Genomic DNA, 14,145 nt, shown 5'->3' with positions numbered 1-14,145 from the left:
GACAAAAAATGACCCAAACATCCCTAATTGTTAGAAATCCCACTGCTAAAATTAAACATGCTTCTTTGATGAGAGTATTTGGCAGGCACTGTTTTGTCCTACTAATTTCGGCAGTCCTTAAACTCACCCTAGTTTGTGTATGTGTACAACTTTCTACGTCATTGCCACAGAAAAACGTGTTTAATGCCACTCTTTCTTTGTTTCATTTAGTCCACCAAATGTTTTATGCTGTGCGTGAATGCACAGAGGTGAGCTTTGTTGATGTCATTGAATTCCCACACAGCAGGAGACTCCTATACGGATCCACCTTCAAGTCGCCCAACCCGCGCTACTGTCACATTCATTTTGTCTCCGCCTAGAGAATCCGCTCTGCCTCGGAAAATTGTACGGTCAGACAGCGGATCCTGAGCTGACCCATGTCTGATCCGCCTACGCGGAGGGGCGGAGGGGTCAGAGGGGGCGGACGCGCCTAGGGGCGTGAACTAGCTAGGTCAAGCTACGCGCATGATCGAGCATTTCTGGATCTTTCTTTGCTGAAACACGATGTAAGTATATGTTTATTGATTTATTTGTTGTGTACAGAGGAGGGAAGGAGGCGACAACCAGGGCACAACTGCGGTTCACAAGGTTTATTTAAACCTTTGATGATTACATTGCGTGTGTATGCTACTCTAAGTGAATGAGTGATGACTATGTGTAATATTAATAATGTAAAAGTTACCAGAGTTTGTTGTCTGTGAGTGTTGGTTGTATCCTTCGTCGAATCCAGAGGGGCGAAGCGAAGAGGCAGTTCGTGAGCAGGCAAGATGTCGGGGGCAGGAGCGAGGCAGCGTGGTCTGGGTCTGAGCAGGGAGGTCGTGGAACAAGGAAGGCAGTTAGGAATCCGGATGGATGTCGAGAGGCAAGGCTCGATCACACAAGGGACATGAACAAGGGAGACTCAGAGAGAGCAAAGAGCAAAGCACAGGGGAGGGAATGCCAGACGTAATGCTTACTGAGAAGATAGCAACGTTCTGGCAAAGGTTCCTCGGGTCTGCTGGCTTTTATGCTGCTCCTTCTCATCAAATCCAGGTGTGTTGATTATTGACAGGCTGCAGGCTTGTTGCTGCTTGGGCGTGCTGCACTCAGCACGAGTGAGGGCGAGTCTGAGTGCACTGTCAGCAGAGGCCTCTTTTGGCACACTGTTAGTAGAGGCACACGCAGCTCCAGCTGCCGAGGAAACGCGGGTTTGACTACGCGTCGTGACATTATTGTTACATTCACTCGGTTTTTGTGTTTCTATCATCACTTATGTATAATTGTAATGACGTTGTTTGATAGGACTAGCAGTAAAACTTTATATTCTGTATTAAAAGGCTATTTTATTTAAAATGTAATAGCAATTTCGGCAGAATATGTTATGGTACTTAAGTAATGTTTGTTTGCTGTGTATTTTTTTTGATACAAAGCTCGGAGCTGGTAAATCACGTTTTTATGTCTCTCGATCCTTTTATTTTTTTTATAAACTTTTTGGTTGTCGCTCTTAAAGTATTTTCCAGAGGTGGGACCAAGTCATTGTTTTGCAAGTCACAAATAAGTCTCAAGTCTTTGCCCTCAAGTCCGAGTCAAGTCTCGAGTCAAGACAGGCAAGTCCCGAGTCAAGTCCAAAGTCAAGACTGGAAAGTCCCAAGTCAAGTCCCAAGTCCTGCATTTTGAGTTTCGAGTCCTTTCAAGTCCTTTTAACCACAGACTAATATATTAACACATATTGTGTAAGCTTATTTATTTATTAAAACAAGTGCATTTTAAATTGCAGGAAAGAAAATTGTGCTGACATTGCACTTTATAATAGCACTATTAACCAGTCATTTTAAACTCATTTGACTCATTCCTTTACACAATAAACACATTTGAAAAAACAAGTGCAACTGCATACTTATTTGTACAAAAGTGTTAACATTGAAAAAACATGATATATACGTGAACATAACAAAAAAGTTGTACGTTTTATGTCAGGTTCCTATGTTGCATTGCATTTGCAAAAGACCAAATTGGCCAAGAGTCTGTCAGTCATTTGTGCACGATGGGGACGTAGTATGATGCCACCATGGCTGAAAACTCGCTCCACTGGAGCACTGGAGTCAGGCACTGCCATGACTCTCATGGCCACTCGGAAAAGTGAAGGAAGAGTCTTCATGTTCAATGCCCAGAACAAAAGGGCATTCTGTCCTTCAGCTATGTCAAGGTAGTGACTTAGCTGTAGTGCTGGAGTAGTCCCAACATCCTTCTTCTGTCTCTTGTGGTAGGCAGCAAACAGCCCCTTTCCTTCTCCAAGGTCCCCTTGCTCTTCTTCATCAACAAGAGGCGCAGGTTGCTCAGTCTCTGCAGCATCTTGCAGGATCAATTCTGGTAAGCATGTAAAAACAATAGCAGAAACAAAAGAGACCTTATCATTACCATTTGTGTTAGTGATGCAGTGTGCTAGACTGAAATACTTAGTTATTGCTGCAGTCAGTTCGATAAGATTATGAGGGAAAAAGTTACATTAGACTCAGTTACATTTACCTTTAACCTGTTGTACCACCTATGCCTTGACGTCACAACTGACCAGCACATGGGGGTCCACCCACTACGGAGAAAAGGCTGGATCCAAGGCAGCTGCTTTGAGGTAGACTGGATCTGAAAAGGGAGCAGTGATCCCATCTTGTGCCCTGGCCATTTCCACATTGATTAAAATTCCAAGAAATCTTTTGTTCAGGGATGTCTAGAGACTTCTGACCAGGCCGCTCAGGAAACACACCTGAGGCTTCAGTTTCTCAAAGTGGTGGTTGAGGGACAAGATGGATGGAACAACAGCACTGGTTGTGATGACCTTCTCCCCCTTGTGTCAAATCAGTTGCTTCTCCAAATGGCTTCAAGATGTCCAACAAATCTTTCAACAGATTCCACTCCCGTGCTGTGAATGACAACTCCCTGTGCCCAGCCTTTTCTAGAACAGCACAAAGCCTTACATGATTGCACTGGAGAACAGCCTTCACTTGCCTCAGTGTTGAGTTTCACCTTGTGTTGACTGCAGCAGGGGTGCCTTTCTGTGCCCCAAATTCAGCATCAAACACATCCTTGAATGTTGTGCTTGTGTGCAGCAGTGAGCTGAGTTTAGATAACTTTGAAAGAGAAGGAGATACCACTTTTGTTTCTTTCAAACCATCTCCCACCAGCAGCTGAAGAGTGTGCGCAAAACACTGCAAGCGCTTTTTCTTTGCAATAGCAACATCTACCGTTTGCTGATCTTCCAAGGTTAAATCACACCAGAGCTCAGGGTCATCAAGATGATCTCCATCATCATCATCCTCTTGTTCACCGGGGAAGCACACAGTGAATTCTTTACGCATGTTAGCAGCGTTGTCACTAATAATGAAGTCCAGTTTAGCTTTAATGTTGTATTCATCACATATTGCATCAAAATTGTCACAGATTCATTCAGCTGTATGTGAGCCTTTGAAGCGCTCACAAGCCAAGAGATTGGAGTTGACACTATCCTCTCTGCCTCTTTGTCCATCCAGTGCGCAGTGAGACCGAGGAATCCCCTCATCTTTCGGTCAGACCAAATGTCCACACTCACTGCAACATGGTCAGTGTGGCTCAATTGAGTTTTTAATTTTGATCGTCTTTCTTCAGCGAGGTTCTCTGTTTTTGATGTCAGTGTTCTGCGACACACTGGGCTGTACTTGCTGTCAAGTACTGTCAGAAAGTGGCGAAAACTCTTGTTTTCCACAATAGACAGGGGCAAGTTGCAATCAATAATCAAGTCAGACAGTATTGCATTGGTGATAGCTTTCTGCTGTGGATGAGTCACAGCAGAAAGTCACTTGTCCGACACAATTGTCCAGGAACTGCGAGATTGAAGGCTGTTGTGGTTAATTTGTGATGCTTTTGTTCATCAGGTATTCTTGAAATCTGTAAATATATTAAACATGTGACAGAAAATCCCTTATAGCCACATATGAAAAGTACTGAAACTACTCATGTTATTTATATCAATCTTAACAGTGTGTGTGTGTGTGTGTGTGTGTGTGTGTGTGTGTGTGTGTGTGTGTGTGTGTGTGTGTGTGCGTGCGTGCGTGCGTGCGTGCGTGCGTGCGTGCGTGCGTGCGTGCGTGTGTGTGTGTGTGGTAAACACAGAGGTGGGTAGAGTAGCCAGAAATTGTACTCAAGTAAGAGTACTGTTACTTTAGAGATTTATTACTCAAGTAAAAGTAAGGAGTAGTCACCCAAATATTTACTTGAGTAAAAGTAAAAAGTATGTTGTGAAAAAAACTACTCAAGTACTGAGTAACTGATGAGTAACCTGATTACGGCAACAAATAATGCACAAAAACATAAAAATAGCAATGAACAAATTCAGAGCCAGGAATATCTCTTAAGCAACTAAAACAATATTATATATTAAATAATAGTACATTAAAATAAAATGAAAAAATTGGCACATTGAGCCACAATAACTTAACAGCACCATAGCCTCAGTAGGCATTCATTGATTTGATTGATTGATTAAAACATGTATTAGTAGATTGTACAGTACATATTCCGTAAAATTGACCACTAAATGGTAACACCCCAATATGTTTTTCAACGTTTATCAATTACTTAGTAAATGACCAAGTCGAGGTGATCTACCTCATATATACATACACACACATCATATACATACACACACATCATATACATACACACACAAATCATTTATACACACACATATCATACATATATATATATATATATATATATATATATATATATATATATATATATATATATATATATATATATATACATATATATATATATATATATATATATATATATATATATATATATATATATATATATATATATATATATATACATATATATGCAGTATAAAATTTATATTTATTTATTTTGCCGTTTTTGTTCACATGTTGAAGGTGTTTTAATGAATATACATGCATGTTTAACATATAGATTCCTATCTTTCATGAAGACAAGAATATAAGTTGGTGTATTACCTGATTCTGATGACGTGCAATGATTGGAATCAGACGTTCACGTTTTCAAATGGAGGAGAAAAAAAGTTCCTCTTTTCTGTCTAATACCACATGAAAGTGGTTGGTTTTTGGCATCTTATTTGTCCAGCTTCCATATTCGTTTTTATACACTTTACAAGAAATACATTGGCGGCAAACTCCGTGGCTTGCTAGCTTGTTTGCGCTGGCTTTCGGAGACTCTTATTTTGTTAGCGCAGGCGCGATGGAGCGGCACTTTTATTGTGAAGACAGGAACTGTGCGATCAGTCTTTAAGCTTTTGACGGGAAGTACGGTTGAAATAAAAATTGTCTTTTTTCCTTTACACTTTTGATTGATTGATTGAAACTTTTATTAGTAGATTGCACGATACAGTACATAATCCGTACAATTGACCGCTAAATGGTAACACCCCAATAGGTTTTTTAACTTGTTTAAGTCGGGTCATGTGACCGCCTGGCTCTGTTTGATTGGTCCAATGTCACCAGTGACTGCATGTGATTGGTGAAACGCAGGCATGCATAAATTCTACTTTGAAGCTCTGTCATTAACCAAAACAAACATTAATAAATCGATAAAAAAAAGTAGCGAGTAGCGAGCTGAATGTAGATAAATGGAACGGAGTAAAAGTAGCGTTTGTTCTCTATAAATATACTCAAGTAAAAGTAAAAGTATGTTGCATAAAAACTACTCGTAGAAGTACAATTTATCCCAAAAGTTACTCAAGTAAATGTAACGGAGTAAATGTAGCGCGTTACTACCCACCTCTGGGTAAACATGAGGTTACAGTTGCTGCACTAGTCATGTATTTTAAAACTTATTTCGAGTTGAAGGGATAGTTCTGGATTTGTGAAGTGGGGTGGTATGAGGGACTACACGGAAAATGGGGGGCAACCCACTCACAATAGAGAGAAGCAGACAGGCTACCAGCACACGACTTAGGCTTTACATTGCTGTGGATGGGGTCAGCAGTTATTGATTGATTGAAACTTTTATTAGTAGATTGCACAGTACAGTACATATTCCGTACAATTGACCACTAAATGGTAACATCCGAATACGTTTTTCAACTTGTTTAAGTCGGGGTCCACGTTAATCAATTAATGGTACAAAAATATACTATCAGCATAATACAGTCATCACACAAGTTAATCATTGGAGTATATACATTGAATTATGTATATAATAATTATGAATTATTGCCCTTATGTGGGCCTACCGAGGATGTCGTGGTGGTTTGTGCAGCCCTTTGAGACACTAGTGATTTAGGGCTATATAAGTAAACATTGATTGATTGATTATTGACATTATGTAAAAAAACATTTTTGTCATAAAAAAATACAATCATGTGTGTTTACGGACTGTATCCCTGCAGACTGTATTGATCTATATTGATGTATAATGTAGAAACCAGAAATATCAATAACAGAAAAATAAACAACCCTTTTGTGCGAATGAGTGTGATTGATTGTGCGAAAGAATGCGAATGAGTGTAAATGGGGGAGGGAGGTTGTTTGGGTCATTGCACTAATTGTAAGTGTATCATGTGTTTTTTATGTTGATTTAATAAAAAATATATATATTCTTTTTTTTTTTCTTGTGCGGTCCGGTACCAATTGATCCACGGATCGGTACCGGGCCGCGGCCCGGTGGTTGGGGACCACTGAGGTAAACAACCAGCAGTATGTCGGAAAGCCAGCTAAAACGGTACACATATTCATTATATAGTATACATTTGAACTGACCTTTATTTTACAATTGTTGTCTTTTTTTAGGTGGCTAAAGTACGCGGTGCTGCTGACCGCCGTCTAACGTTACGTTGCTTTGTGTGATATATTGACTAATGTAACCCTGCTTAAAAACTCACTGAAAAAAAAGTATGAATAAGGTAGTGAACTGCAACAGATTCACATGTTTGCAATAACGTTGTAACGTTAGCAGTGAGTTTACAGCCTTAGTGATTTAACTACACAGCAAATTAAAGTCACGCTACTTAACCAATAAACGTTAGCTTACATTCAAAACTTACCGTTCTTTGTGCAACTTCAAATGTCGGACGAAGTTGGAAGTTGTTGCCTCTCCATCAGTAATTTTCTAACCGCATGTGCTGCATACTGCAAACCGTTTTGTGTTGACCACCTCGTAATTTTTATACCCAAATTAAAGTATTTTAGGTATAATTTTTTTGTTCGCTGGCCTGTGGTTTGGACATTCTTCTTCGTTGGTTTTCCTGCAATTTGATTGGATAAAGGCTGTGAGATGAAAACAACGTAGATCTAATTTGATTGGCTATTGTACTGACAGCGCACACGCTGACACACACAACACAGATAGACAGGTACACAATGAAAAATACAAAGCGCTCCCGAAAAACGTTTTAATCTTTGGGTTTTGGGGAAAGTCATGTCAAGTCATGTCAAGTCAAAAGGCTCAAGTCCTAGTGAAGTCAAAAGTCATTGATGTTAAAGTCTAAGTCGAGTTGCAAGTCTTTTTACATTTTGTCAAGTCGAGTCTAAAGACATCAAATTCATGACTCGAGTCTGACTCGAGTCCAAGTCATGTGACTCGAGTCCACACTTCTGGTATTCTCTAAGAATGCACACTGTATTGTGACTTGTTGATAAGCATGCAGGTTAAATTCCCGGATTATGGTTGTTAAATTGTTGTAAGAAAATGACTTTTTTGCCACGTGGATTAGTTTAGTTAGCTTAATGCTAGCGGCAGCATTTAGTATAAACGTCCGGTTTTCACGACAATTTAACAACCATAATCGGGGAATTTACCCCGTATGCTTATCAACAAGTCACAAGACAGTGTGCATTCTATAAGAATGCACACTGTCTTATAGAATTCCTGTGTGGAAGTGTGGGGGAACACATTTAGGAGTAACATAAAGGCATTGTATCAACTACAGAAAAGAGCTATAAGGATTATTCATAAAGTGGATTACTTAGAAAACACTAACATATTACTTATTAATTCTGGTCTATTGAAACTTCAGGAGCTAGTAAAGCTATAGACATTGTGTGTCATGTTTAAGGCTAAATGTAAAACATTACCAGCAAATTTACAAAAAATGTTTGTCATCACTTCTGAGAGTACAGAGCATAGAAGAAAAGGTCATTTCAGACAGCAATATTCAAGGACAACTTTAAAACAAATGTGTACATCAGTGGTGGTGATAAAATTGTGGAATTCTCTTTACAATGAGATAAAAGATTGTAGAAATATATTCCAATCGAAAAACAATATATACAGATAGAACAATAAGATCATATGGACAGCCATAAGTGTTTATATTTTGCTTTTTATTTATTATTTCACATATTTTTTGTCTGGTTTTGTATTTGCTTTGTATTATTTCGTGAGGTGTATATTATTATTATCACCTATTATTACTTTGTATTATTCCGTGAGGTGTATATTATTATTATTTCCTCTGTTTGGTTTATACTTTATGAAGCTTTGCACTTGTTGTGTTTCTCTTATGTTTATTGATTGTTTCATTACATTTGGATGTATTTGTTGGTTTAAATGATATCCATGACGTAAGACTACGTATTATGTCAAAGGGGGCAGGAAACATTAAGATTTTTCTTCACCCTGCTCCTTCTCAGGCATTGTTGTGTGACTTTAAAATTGTATAATTGAAGTATAATTGTCTATCGATCAAATATGCACATCAATGAAGGAGGTAAATAAAAATGAAATGAAAATGAAATGAAAGTTTTGACGGTGTTTCCTGGTCTCGTGAGTTTGCGCATGAAGCAAAAACTCTGCTGCGTGTCAGTGTGGACATCTTGTGTGCCGCTGTGGTATTAATATGAGTGTGTATTATTTCTTTCTTTATTCTTTAGTGGAGAAAGATCCTGTTGACTGTGGACTGTGTGTGATGTGTTGTTTGTTTCCACTAAAAAAAAGGGTATGTCTGTTATGAGTTTTTTGGCAGAAAAAAATATAAAATGAGTTCATGTGAGTAGGAAAAATTAGGTATATTGCTGCACATATTAGGGATCCTTTTTCTTAATATACATTTTTGTTATTTTCTGATGTATATATTTTATATACTGTTTTTTATTTAATTAATTAGAGGAGAATATTTTTTGCTTCATCTACCTTGTATTATTATTATTATTATTATTATTATTATTATTATTATTATTATTATTATTATTATTTCCACATGTAAGCATGAATAATTGAGTTGAGTGCACTGATGCTCGGATGTGGAGAGAGGTCTTGTCTACTGTGGACTGTGTGTGAGACGCCCTGTTTTTTGTTTCCATTAAAAAAAAAGAGAAGGTGAATAAATCCTCCACATCAACTCCTGTGTGTGCATCACTGTAAAAGACACAACGCAGAACAGTGACTGTGACATATATAATGTATAGTGTAAAGTGTCTATCTGCGATCTTTATAATTAAAATGAATGAATTAGAAATTAATTATTTTAATCATTGTTTACGTCGGTTTAGACAATTAATGTATTTTGCGCCTGTTCATAATTTGTTATGCTACTGTATGGAACTTGGTCCCATCTTCTATTTTGTGTGTTTTGCAGCATCATCTTTCGCTTGGATTGCCTGGATTTTTGCCTACAATTGCTCCTGCTGTGTTCGCTTAATCAAGTAAGATACGTTCTGGTTTGTTAAAATGTAATGTTGCTTACACATTTTTCTAGCAGCTCTTGGCCTATTCATGGGGCCGGATCAAGAAATGCACCCACAATTTAACGTTGCCCTATATTTTGTCTAGTTTGTAGCAATGAAACCGACAACACCACCATTTAACAATATATTTATTTGAATACAATTTTAGAAACAATGATCAATGATAAACTGTATTTTCTTGTCTTTTAGCGCAAACATGAATAGAAAGACTGTGCCTGTCTCTTTTTCAACCTTGACATGAAGGACACGTGTAGACGTTCAAAAAAGGCTGGCCATGATATGACGTTTCTGTTGTCCGAACTTATGGAATGCAAATTCATAAATTTCTTGTTTAAAAATAACGTCATAGTTGCTTCTCTTTCTGCTTGGAATAACCTATTCTGTCTATGTTCTGACCAGGTCTCTTGTAAGAGAGAGACCTGATACATCATCATCAATAAAAATAATATTCTGTTCAGCTCTACAGCTAATTTGAAACTCATGTTCATTTTAACATATTCAATTTTAGACAACTACAAAGACGCATTAAAAATAATGCAACAATATCGAAACAGCTGCAACACCTGCAATCTGAGGCAGAGAATGAGTTTGAGCTGCCAGAAAAAGGAACAGGAAGCCAGTGTAAGTGTGTTCTGTCTTGTTTTTGTACTATATGTATATTTGGCAATTTTGGTATTGCAATAATCCTAATGATATGTTTACCCAACAGCCATCGTCTCGGGGACTCTGATGATAGCGAGGAAGACCCGGGAAATGGTGACCTCGCATCTCAAGCCAATTTCACTGGCAGAGTAAGGAATAATCTCTTAACATCTATAAAACGAAACCAAACCACCACATTAATATTAAAGATATGGTTAACATTCTTAATGCTAAAGATATTCCCCTCTCCTTGTGTCCCTTCTCGCAGCTCCACCGTCTCGCTGAGTGCCAGCAAGAGTCATGAGTACACGTCAACTCAACTCCTCAACTGGAGATAACTTTCTAGGTAAAGACTGATTCCCCGAAATAATATTGATTACAGTGGGTCCCATCTATATTAACACATTAATGGACACTTGGTTTCAAATCAGAGTGCATCTGATCTCGGATTTCTGCATACTGCATGACAAAATCACAACCATTTAATACCAATGTATCTCCCTTAGCACCTCACCATGGGGAAGGACTTATTCATATGACTTCACCAGCACCTGCATTAAACATGCAGAGAGTTACACAAGGTAGGGACTGATCTCTGAAATATCAGTGAATAGATAGGCCCCTTGGGTATTATCAGTCATGGTTAACTGATGATTCTCTCACAATGCCCACCCGCACCAGCCCTCAACATGTGGCAGACAGAGGAGCCTGGATCCCGCCTGGCCTACAGGCCAACATGGCGTGGGGGAAGAATGGCCGACATTTCCTGCTCTGGTGAGTAATAACTGACAAATACCGGATGGTCATTCTGTGCCACAGATTTTGGAAAAAATTCAAATTCACAACCAATCACATATTTTCTTCAAAATGTGTCAACTTTGGTCATTAACTAACACTGCTGTTTGTCAACAGCGGCTGAGGTCCAGATCCTTCTCCTGCTGGAAATGATTAAACACACCCAAGATCAGCTGATGGGGAAGGTCAACTTCTTGACCAATCATGTGTGCTTACGGACTGTATCCCTGCAGACTGTATTGATCTACATTGATATACAATGTATTTTTCATGTTGATTTAATAATAAAAAAAAATAAAAAAATTTGTGAGGCCCAGTACCAATCGGTCCGGTCCAGTGATTGGGGACCACTGCTATAGAGCATTAAAATAATCCAAGTGGATTAGTTTAATGCTATATAGCATTTAGCTAGCTAATCGTGGACTAGCTTAATGCTACATAGCAACGTGCATTAGCAGCATTTAGCATATAAAAGTCCGTTTTTTACAACAATTTAACAACCTTAATCCAGGGAATTTAACCCGCAAGTTTATCCACAAGTCAAAGACAGTGTGCACTCAAATTAATGGGAATATTGTCGCTTTCTCGGTCCGAATCACTCTAGCTGCTGGTGGCCATGATTGTAAACAATAAGAGGATGTGAGGAGCTCTACAACCAGTGACGTCATGCGCATATTGTCTGCTACTTCCGGTACAGGCAAGGCTTTTTTTGTTAGCGACCAAAAGTTGCGAACTTTATCGTCGATGTTCTGTACTAAATCCTTTCAGCAAAAATATGGCAATAACGCGAAATGATCAAGTATGACACATAGAATGGACCTGCTATTCCGGTTTAAATAAGAACATCTCATTTCAGTAGCCCTGTAAGTGTTTGTGCATACAAATGTTTTAAATTACATTTTTCTCTAAGATTATACTTCTCCTCCTTTTTTGAGAAGAATTGTTGTGTATTCTTGGGTAGCAGGTTATAGTTTGCTTTGTGTATAATTTTAGCTGTTTGCAAATTCGCTATGTTGTGGAATTTCAGTATTTTTGATTCAATAAAGGATTTGTATGTTCTCTATATCCAACATTATGTATTATTTTAACTGATCTTTTTCGTGACACTGTTAATGAAAGAAGTGTACTTTTGTAGTTACAAACCCTGTTTCCATATGAGTTGGGAAATTGTGTTAGAGGTAAATATGAATGGAATACAATGATCTGCAAATCCTTTTAAACCCACATTCAATTAGATGCACTACAAAGACAAGATATTTGATGTTAAAACTCATTAACTTTATTTATTTTTTTTGCAAATAATAATTAATTTAGAATTTCATGGCTGCAACACGTACCCAAGTAGTTGGGAAAGGGCATGTTCACCACTGTGTTACATCACCTTTTTTTTTAACACTGAATAAACGTTTGGAAACTGAGGAAACTAATTGTTGAAGCTTTGAAAGTGGAATTCTTTACCATTCTAGTTTTATGTAGAACTTCAGTTGGTCAACAGTCCGGGGTCTCCGCTGTCGTATTTCACGCTTCATAATGCGCCACACCTTTTCGATAGACATGTCTGAACGGCAGGCGGGCCAGGAAAGTACCCGCACTTTTATTTTTACGAAGCCACGCTGTTGTAACACGTGCTGAATGTGGCTTGGCATTGTCTTGCTGAAATAAACAGGGGCGTCCATGAAAAAGATGGGAGCATATGTTGCTCCAAAACAGGTGTGTACTGTGGAGAGACACAGCTGACGGGCCGACAACGGGCGGAAAGCAGCAGCGCGGGCCCACCTGGAGGCCAGGAGGCGGGGCATGCGGCGGCGAGGAGAGGCGTGACACACGCGGAGCGACACTGCAGCGGCAATCTGAGCCAGGTGCGTATATTACACACCTGCTCACAATCTGTCTATCTGCTGCTAGAATACAAAAAGGGCGAGGGAGGAACGAGCGAGAGAGCAGCACAGAGGAGGAAACAACGGCCAGCAGACGAAAAGCGCGACAAGCCACACCGAGAGAGCGATGACGCACCCCCGCAGCGGACGCAAGCCCCGGATGCGGAAAGGCGTGCAGTGGCAGCAGACAGGCCGGAAGAGCGCACTGAAAAGGGACACGACCAAAGGGCCAGCTGACAAAAGATTTATTGAAATAATAAATCAAGGTCAAAACTGTTATGATGCGTCATGTGTCAGGTGTCCCCGCAACCCACACAAGGACGGTGGGAAGTCCGTCACATTGGGGCCCAACCGAGGAAGACCTGAAGAAGCGGAGGACGACGGCGTCATCTGGGCTCTCATGGCGAGTTACACCAGGCTGCTCGAGGAGAAGCGCCGGGAGACGAAAATGCTGGAAGCGCTGTTGGAGCAGACCGACCAAGAGGGCGAGCTTGCGGCCAACACAGAAGAAGTTTATGTTGACGAAGACATTTATGTTGATGACGGTAAAGAAGAAGATGAAGAAATTTATAAGGAAGACATTTTCGTTGAAGATGAAATTCACTTTAATGGTGAAGTCTACGTTAATGATAAAGTTTATGTTAATGATGAAGATTACGACGACGATGAAGATTATGATGATGATAAAATTTATGTTAAAGAAGTTAAAGAAGTTGATGATGATAAAAAAGAAGTTAAAGAAGGTGAAGTCCAAGAAAATGATGAAGAAAAATAAATAATTGAAGAAATTCTGGAAGATAAGGAAGATGAAGATGATGAAAATGAAGTAGAAATCAAAGATGAAGACGAAATCGAAAAACCTCGAAAAATTGAGAGAAAAGAAGTTAAAGAAGTTGATGATGATGGAAAAGAGGTTAAAGAAGTTGAAGTCCAAGGAAATGATGAAGAAAAAGAAATCATTTAAGAAATTCTGGAAGATAAAGATGAAGACGGAGAAGGCGAAGAGGAAAAGGAGACAGACATTCTTGGAGAAATGCAAGAAAAGAAAGAAGAGGATGAAGAGGACAAGGAAAAACTCACAGAGGACAAGGAGACAGACATTCTTGGAGAAATGCAAG

The 14,145-nt window shown here is 39.1% G+C and overlaps 1 long non-coding RNA gene across 1 annotated transcript; it reads left to right on the top strand.

Moving 5' to 3' along the window:
- The first annotated feature begins 3,542 nt into the window (after positions 1-3,542).
- Positions 3,543-12,106, top strand: LOC133548756 (uncharacterized). The gene is made up of 8 exons (XR_009805941.1): positions 3,543-3,610; positions 9,605-9,671; positions 10,222-10,334; positions 10,423-10,504; positions 10,624-10,701; positions 10,862-10,936; positions 11,037-11,129; positions 11,268-12,106. It is a non-coding gene; the product is annotated as an uncharacterized LOC133548756 (long non-coding RNA).
- Positions 12,107-14,145: the final 2,039 nt, after the last annotated feature.

This window comes from Nerophis ophidion, linkage group LG03 (assembly GCF_033978795.1).
Source record: "Nerophis ophidion isolate RoL-2023_Sa linkage group LG03, RoL_Noph_v1.0, whole genome shotgun sequence".
Classification (NCBI taxonomy): domain Eukaryota; kingdom Metazoa; phylum Chordata; class Actinopteri; order Syngnathiformes; family Syngnathidae; genus Nerophis; species Nerophis ophidion.
Note: the sequence above shows the minus strand (reverse complement) of the source record. Positions and strands in the feature narration are given on the sequence as shown.